The sequence below is a fragment of the Diospyros lotus genome, chromosome 10 (assembly GCF_014633365.1).
Source record: "Diospyros lotus cultivar Yz01 chromosome 10, ASM1463336v1, whole genome shotgun sequence".
Lineage (NCBI taxonomy): Eukaryota > Viridiplantae > Streptophyta > Magnoliopsida > Ericales > Ebenaceae > Diospyros > Diospyros lotus.
In genome coordinates this window covers 17,390,672-17,398,841 of record NC_068347.1, presented here as the reverse complement: position 1 = coordinate 17,398,841, position 8,170 = coordinate 17,390,672, and positions in this window count along the sequence as shown.

Below are 8,170 nucleotides of genomic sequence, written 5' to 3'. Positions count from 1 at the left end.
ATAAGTTAAAACAAAGTATAAATAATATATATATAGTGTCTATTTTTAGGCAAATATATTTTAATTTCTTATCTATTCATTACTTGTGAAACAAAATAAAACATTTGCAGCTATTTGTTGAAATATTGTCTCGAGTATATGGTATAAGAAGAAGAAAAGTGAAAGCAGTGAGTGATGGCAGTGCGCTAGAGGGCCATTGAAGAATTAGATAGAAGTTTATATCTCAAACTGTAATTAATAGAAATTAGGGGGGTTAAACTATAAATATCTAATGCCTTCTCTAGAAATAACCGCCAACTCTATAAATAGAGTGCTAAGGGGTGTGTGCAGCCATTCTATTCTCTTTTATTGTAACGAGTGCATTGTATTTTCTGAGAGAAATGCTAGAGTTCTATTTTTAGCTTTGTAATCTTGGGAGAGAAGTTGTTGTTTTTGTACTCAGAAATAGGAGGGAGATCTTGCTGTTGTATTGGTCTTTCTTCTCCTTAATAAGACTGCTATGAGGGTTCTTTGAAGGCTGGATATAGGTTTCCTCAAAGGAAATCGAACCAGGATAAATCCGCGCCTACTTGTGGTTTGATTCTTTCTTGTTTTTATTTTCATTCTGTTTTGATTGTTTATGTTTTTGTTTTCAATTCCTATTATCGTTGGGAAGGGTAGAGAGTGTTGAGAGAGGCATATATTCTCTAAGGATAATTTCGCATGGTCCTAGGATAACAAATTGGTATCAAAGCTAGTTTTTAGGTTCAAGAACAGTCCAACAACCTTCAAGATTTCATCTGTTTTGAATTCTCTATCATAGAACAATGTCATAATGGCTGTAAGTAGGTATGATATTGAGAAGTTTGATGGCCAAAATGATTTCGGCCTTTGGAGGATGAAAATGAGGGCATTAGTAGGGAATCTAGGACTATAAGAGGCTTTAGATGAGAAAGAAACACTGCCTGAAACCTCCACTGAAGAACAGAAAAAGGAAAAATCAAAAGAAAAGAAAGATATTGACAAGAAAGCTTTTAACACCTTGATTTTAAGTTTAGGGAACAAAGTCTTAAGGGAAGTGGCCAAAATGACCACGGCATCAGACTTTTGGAAAAGATTGGAGACCCTTTACTTGACTAAAACCTTGTCTACTGGGTTATATTTGAAAACCAAATTTTTCTCCTTTAGAATGGATGAAGGTAAGAAACTAGAGGAGCACATAGATGAATTTAACAAGTTATGTTTGGATCTTGAGAACATAAACATCAAATATGATGATGAGAATAAGGCCTTAGTCTTATTGCACTCTCTACCAAAGTCATATGAAACCTTTGTTGTCATCTTAAAACATGGTAGAGACAAGTTGTCTCTAGATGATGTGACCGGAGCCTTGAGTTCCAAGGAATTACAACATAAGGTTGAAGGAAAGAACTCTGTACATTATGCTCTTACAGTTGGGACTAGACCAGAAAATAGGGACCCTAAATTTAAGGGTAAGTGTAGGTCTAGGTCAAAGTCTAGGAATGGCAAGAAAATGATATGATGCTATCACTGCCATGATGAGGGACATATTAAGAAGAATGGTCCCAAAAGAAAGAATGAACTCCTAGAGAAAAACCCTGAAATTTCTTCATCTGTGTGTGAGACTGATTATGATAGTGCAAATGCCCTATAAGTGTCTAGAAATGCTGGAAATATAGCATAGTTTATAGGTTTAGGGTGGACTTATCATAGGAAATGGTTTTTTAAATTTATAGTCATGGTAGGTGATAAGGTGTTAGTAGGCCATAATCAAGAGTAAAGTATCAATCCCATTAGAGACCAATTTCTAGGATCTAGGGGGACCCATCTAGGCCTTGTCTCATGGTGGAGCTAGGTGAGGTGAACCTAGTAAAGATGGTGTGTTCCTAAGGAATTCCCAAGCGTATATGAGCTTGCTGGAATTTAGGAAGCTTTCTGGAAATTGCTTCTGGTGTGAAGGGTTAGGGGTGTGGAGTTGTGTAATAAGTATACCTAGGTCTCCTAAAGCTAGGGTTCTTACTTATGAGGGAAAACTCTACTAATAGGACATGAAATTAGTTGATTCCAAGGCCAAGGGATGAAATTTGGAATGCTGGCCAGCAAGGAAAATCCTTTGGGAATGTCCAAATCTAACTTATGAACTAGGGTATAACAATAGGGAAATCTGAAAAATGTTTTGATCATATTCATTGTGTAAGCTTGGGCTAGATTGTGAGAGGGAGAAAGCTAGTGTTTAAGATAGCTTTGGCTCTTGCAGTGAGGGTCCTTGTAAACAGTGAAGAGAAATGGTGTGTGCAAGTGTGTCCTTATATGGTGTAGCCATTATTGATCAAAAGTCCAGATTAAGCAAGGAAAGGGAAGGAGAATCATCTTGTAGAAAATGAGCAAGGGGATAGAAGGTTTAGAATGCTACCTAGGATGGGTAGTGATAGGTTTTAAGTTAGTTTTCAGTGAGGTATGGAATGTTGGGTTTGAAGGATGCTTAAGCTCAGGTTTGAGTGCTAAGAAGCAGGCTAGCAAATAGAATCTCTTATGTAAGAAGAGGTGATGCACTCTTGTCCAAATGAATGGCATAGAGCTATGAAAATTTGGGGAAAATCTTGGACTTAAATGGTATATCCCTTAGGTTAAAGGGGTGGAGTGCTATTATAGTGTCTATTTGTAAATTAAGGAAGTGTTGGGAAATAGGAAAAGTCTAGGGAAATGGCTAGACATGGCCATTGGTTATAACAACACATGAAGGCTTAATTTGGATCAAATAGGTAATCTCTAACAGCCAGTATCCATGTGGAAATTAAGAGAGAAAAGTGATCTTATAATGTAGCCAAGGGAAAATAGGCTAGAAGGAAAGGTAAGCAAGGATTGGTTGCTTAGAAGGTCTCTCTAGGTATGATAGTAATTCCCCAGGTAAGATATAAGATTGTGATAGTCCAAAGGGTAAATTGAGTGCATGAGGAAGTTGTGTCAATTTCAATGGTATGCCTAGGATAAGTAAGGTAACTTCATTAATAGTTATCCAATGGGAATCTCAAGGTGTAGCTAAGGTTGTAGTTCAATATTTGAGATTGTTGGAAGGAGGAGAAGCTGGAAAAGCATAGAGGTTGGAATAGAAATGGACAGCTTATGGCAGCCTAGGTTACCCAAATCTTAACCATATCTTGGTAGGCTGGTAGTTAGAAGAGTCTCAAGATGTTGAGTAGTCTTGTTCTGAAGCAAACATAAGAAGGGAAGTCAGTAGTAAAGCCTAAAGGCCGATTTTGGGAGTTAGGAGGAAGTTTATCAGTGTTTAATGCCAATCCGGGTAAGGTGCACTGTTGATGTGATGCTGTGTAAAAGTTTGGACCCTTTGGGATTAAGGAATAACATCATGTATGGATTTGGTTTATGGTGGAACATGCCTAGTTGGAAATTATGCATTTAGGGTGTATATGTTGCATTTTGTATGTAGTAGGATTGCTAAAATATAGTTTAGGCAGGAGGAGTTGAAATCAGCCAATGGGCAGTCCAGTTAGCTTAGTCTTTAGTCCCACCATGTAATATATCAATCATATTGGTGTTAGGAATATGTTCATTAGGAAATCCCTTGAGGAGGATAATATCAAATGAGAGTTGCAAGTTTAGTTATTGCAGCTAGGAATTTATTCAAAGGTGATCCATTGTTATGTTTTTCAACATTGTTTTGTTTGATATGTTTGTTTTATATCTTGAGTGATCAGGAGCAGCAGGTCATATGAAAAGCAAGATGAGAGCAGGAGAAGTTCATCTATTGGAAGGGCAAGGCTTGATGGATGAAGGTTGAAGTATACTCAAGACAATGGAAGAGATTTGTTGAAATATTGTCTCGAGTATATGGTATAAGAAGAAGAAAAGTGAAAGTAGTGAGTGATGGCAGTGCGCTAGAGGGCCATTGAAGAATTAGATAGAAGTTTATATCCCAAACTATAATTAATAGAAATTGGGGGGGGGTAAACTGTAAATATCTAATGCCTTCTGTAGAAATAACCCCTAACTCTATAAATAGAGTGCTAGGGGGCGTGTACGGCCATTTTATTATCTTCTATTGTAACGAGTGCATTGTATTCTCTGAGATGAAGGCTAGAGTTCTGTTCTTAGCTTTGTAATCTTGGGAAAAAAGTTGTTGTTTTTGTACTTGAAAATAGAGGAGAGATCTTGCTGCTCTACTGGTCTTTCTTCTCCTTAATAAGACTGTTATGAGGGCTCTTTGAAGGTTGGATGTAGGTTTCCTCAAAGGAAATCGAACCAGGATAAATCTGCGCCTACTTGTGGTTTGATTGTTTCTTGTTTTTATTTTTATTCTATTTTGATTGCTTATGTTTCTATTTTCAATTCCTATTATCGTTGGGAAAGGTAGAGAATGTTGAGAGAGGCATATATCCTCTAAGGATAATTCCGCATGGTCCTAGGATAACACTATTTTTTTAAAAAATACTTAAATGATAGGCTTGTTTCATTTGGCCTGCCATTCCAAAATCCCATAACATCATGTCATGCACCATAAATTAACCTTTGTTTTTCTTTGTTTTTTCTATTCTTTTTTGCTTTAGTTTATTCTCAAAGTTGGATTTTTTTGTTTTCATGAGATTATTTTTTGTTTCTCTATCTTCTATTTTTTTCCAGGTCTTTATGATAAAAATAATGATATTGCAAATAGAGCATGCGTTCTTATCTAACAACTATGTTTTTATGGAATTTGCATGATAAGAGCATCTATAACAAAGAGTCCCAATTTCGTCATCATTAGCATCCTCCACATATAAAATTATGTAATATTTGTTTTAGTAAATAATTGAGATATAAAATGAAAAGACATATAAATATGGTATAAGATAACGATAATAGCATTTCATACTCGACATACAACACATTGATATGGCATGGTACAAAAAGTGTAAAATAAAAATTAATAAATGGGTCAACCTAAATCAACAATTGGGCCTACCCAACAACAAAAGGACGCAAGGGCACACGCCCCAACCAAGGTGGTCATGAAGAGCATCCCCACAGCACAACCAGGGTAATTGCAAGGGCACGTGGCCTCGGAGACCTATAGGAGGCCACCAGTGGGGTGGCACCCCCCGTGTCCTCTGACCGTGTTCTTCCTTGTAGGCTCAAGCGATAACATTTTTAATGAAATAAATTTATTATTATATCTTAACAACAACAATTGTCATTATCTGTGGGAAACGTATGAGAAGTCAGCGAACCAGTGTAATGCTTTCTCTATTTCTTGTGGGTATCTTATGGGTGAGTATGGGGATGACAATGGGTTCTTTATCTTGTGGGTATCTATTCAAATCCTTCCTTAAAAGAGAAATGGTGGTTTGAGCATCAAAAAATACCCAAATGCAGTGTAATGTTTGCATTTCTGCATTATTTCCTTAGAAATTTAGGAATTCTTTTTAGTTTTATTTTATTTTTTCTTTAATTACCATTATGCCCAATAATTTTCATGAATTTCCTTCTAGTCTTAATCATAATTGAAGTAACTAATCAAAATTTTGTACGAAGATAGTCTAGATTGAACCTAAATAACATGTCAACATTAAACAATTTCATCAAAATGGAATTTATTATATGACCAAAATTGGGTCCAAATTGTTTAAGAAAATTTAATAAAATTTACAATAAGTACATCGCCTCGATAAAAACAAAGTAAGAATTTAATATATACGATATCTTTTATTTTCCATTTTGGTGCTTTCAAATTATTTGTTGGCACATGTGAATATGTTAGTGAGGTGATGAACCACCTAGTGACATTTTTAAAATAATTTTATTTCATATACATGAACAATTGTGATATGCAATACTTTCTAAATCTATATGCCATTTGATTTAAGGTGAAATGTCAATTGCCCATTTATATTCAATTTATCCGTTTATTAATTGCCAAGTTATAAAGGTAATAATATGACTATTCTTTTATGTTAGGCTCGACTTCCAAATTTCTTCATCTTCCTTCTTCTTATTATTATTTTCTTTCTCTATTTCTTTATGATGGGTCATCGTTGGACCTATTCCATTGTTGGAAGCAATGATGGGTTTCGATGATAGCACCCATGAAGTAAATCTGGGTTGTGTACCTGAGTAGATCCGCCCATAACAGGTTCGGATCCAATAACTAGATCCAGATCCAAACCCAAGTTTGGATCTACAACTGTTGTGTGCGGTTGCAGAAGAAACTATCATTGACAGTTTCACCCTCTTTCTCCATTCATGGAAGAAGTGGGCAGATGGGCTGGGTATACTCTCGTATATTTTCTATACACAATCAGAAATGAAACATAAAAGGAGACATTTCGTTTCGAACTAGTGATTCAACTGTTGATCCTATCTCTGCTGTGCAACTAGGTAAGTCTGGTTTAATGATTTGTTTGTTTCATTATTTCTAACATTGGTATCAAAGCATTCTCAGGTTATTTTCTGGTTGTGATATCAGTTTTTTTTGTGTTGAATGCAACATATACGTAACATACACATACGCACAATACTATTTTTATGTATACACACTGAATGAATGCATTAGTCTACACAAAATGTGTATCTTTTATACGAAGAACTTGTTGTGTATGTATGTATATACAAAATTAAAGAGAAGATCTGATGAAGAATGAGTCTATCAGTCATCTTCTTCGTGAGATAACTGTTGCCACTGTCTGTCTCTCTTCATCGTCTTCTTACGGCTTCATGTCTATAAGTAGTAAAGATGTTGACAGAGAAGAACGGAGGTGTCGCTGCAAGTGCTGGAGAAGATGGTGGTGGCTGCTGTACAGTGAACCAGAGAATGATCTTGCGCCAGAGTTTAAATCTTTTGACAAAAAATGAACTCTTTGAAAATGCCTTTGTTGGTTTTGTGTTTCCTAATGAGGCCCAAGGCTATGACGATTTTTTCGGGTGGGTTTTATCTTCATAGGCTTCGGCCCGAGATTGAAGAACCCAAGTCCGTCACCACTTTTAGGCAGCCCATTTTAGAAGCCAGGCCACAAGCCCTATTCCCACTTTAGAGGAGAAATGAGCCTTAGCCCATTTGCTCAAGTGGGAGGGAAGCCCACTGTTCTAAGCCCAAAAGCCCAAGCCCTAAGCCCACATATAAAAGGCCCATGTGCAGCCCTTTTCGTTGGTGTTTCTCTCTCTCTCTCTTTATCTCGGTCGAACCCTAGCTCCCATATCTCTCTCTCTCTCTCTCTCTCTCTCTCTCTCTCGTATCTCCTTGCTTAGCCAATTGCTTCCTTCGTGGTTTCCTTTTGCGGCTGATCTTCGATGGCTTTATTTCCATGTCGATCCGATGCTCCTTTCCATGACGAGAGACAACATCTGTCTGTCCTTGTTGATCTTGGCTGATTTGTTGGTGTCGCATGCCCTATTTAGGGGGTTTTCGATCATCCATTATCGGTAAGCTTTTCTCTTTGCTTTGTGCTTTCTACCATCTGTCTTTGTGACCGATCTACCTTCTGTGGTAACCTACTGTGTGTGGATTTGATCGATTGGGTGAGAGAAGGCTTCATTTGCGTTCGACCGAGAAGTGTTGGGGCTTTCTGGGTTTTCGATTTGAGGGTTTCGTTATGGCTTGTGGTTCCTATACGTTGGCGTTACCAAAGTGATGAACAGACTCACAGATCTGAGCCTTGAATCTATTTTATAGAGGGAGTTTTTTTACTCTGTGTTCATCTTCTTGTTGCTGTTATCGATATTTTGTGTATTGTTCTTTACATTCGATTGAATCTGGTTCGATGTTATTGCACTAACCCTACTATTTTGTAGAGATTTTCCGCAACAGCCTTAATAGTAAAAAATTGTGGCCCCTTTTTATTAAACTTTTCTTTATTCCTCTACTTCCATGTAAAGTTTACATTGGAATGAGTATTCAAATGCAAATAAAATTTGAGTGAAATGGAAAATTTAGATTGAGAGTTACATAAGGGTTTATTGATTTGTGTGAAAGGTCATATTTCCAATTAAGGGCATGTTTTTGAAATGTAAATCTGTGGCCTTAAAATCTACAAAAGTGTGTTTTTTTATTTGAGGACTTGTTTGGTTGTTTTTCAATTTGATAAATATTTATTGTTATTAGTTAATAATAAAATAAAATAAATATCATTATTAGTTAATAATAAATACTTTATTATGGCATTTGTTTTGAGGTTATTAG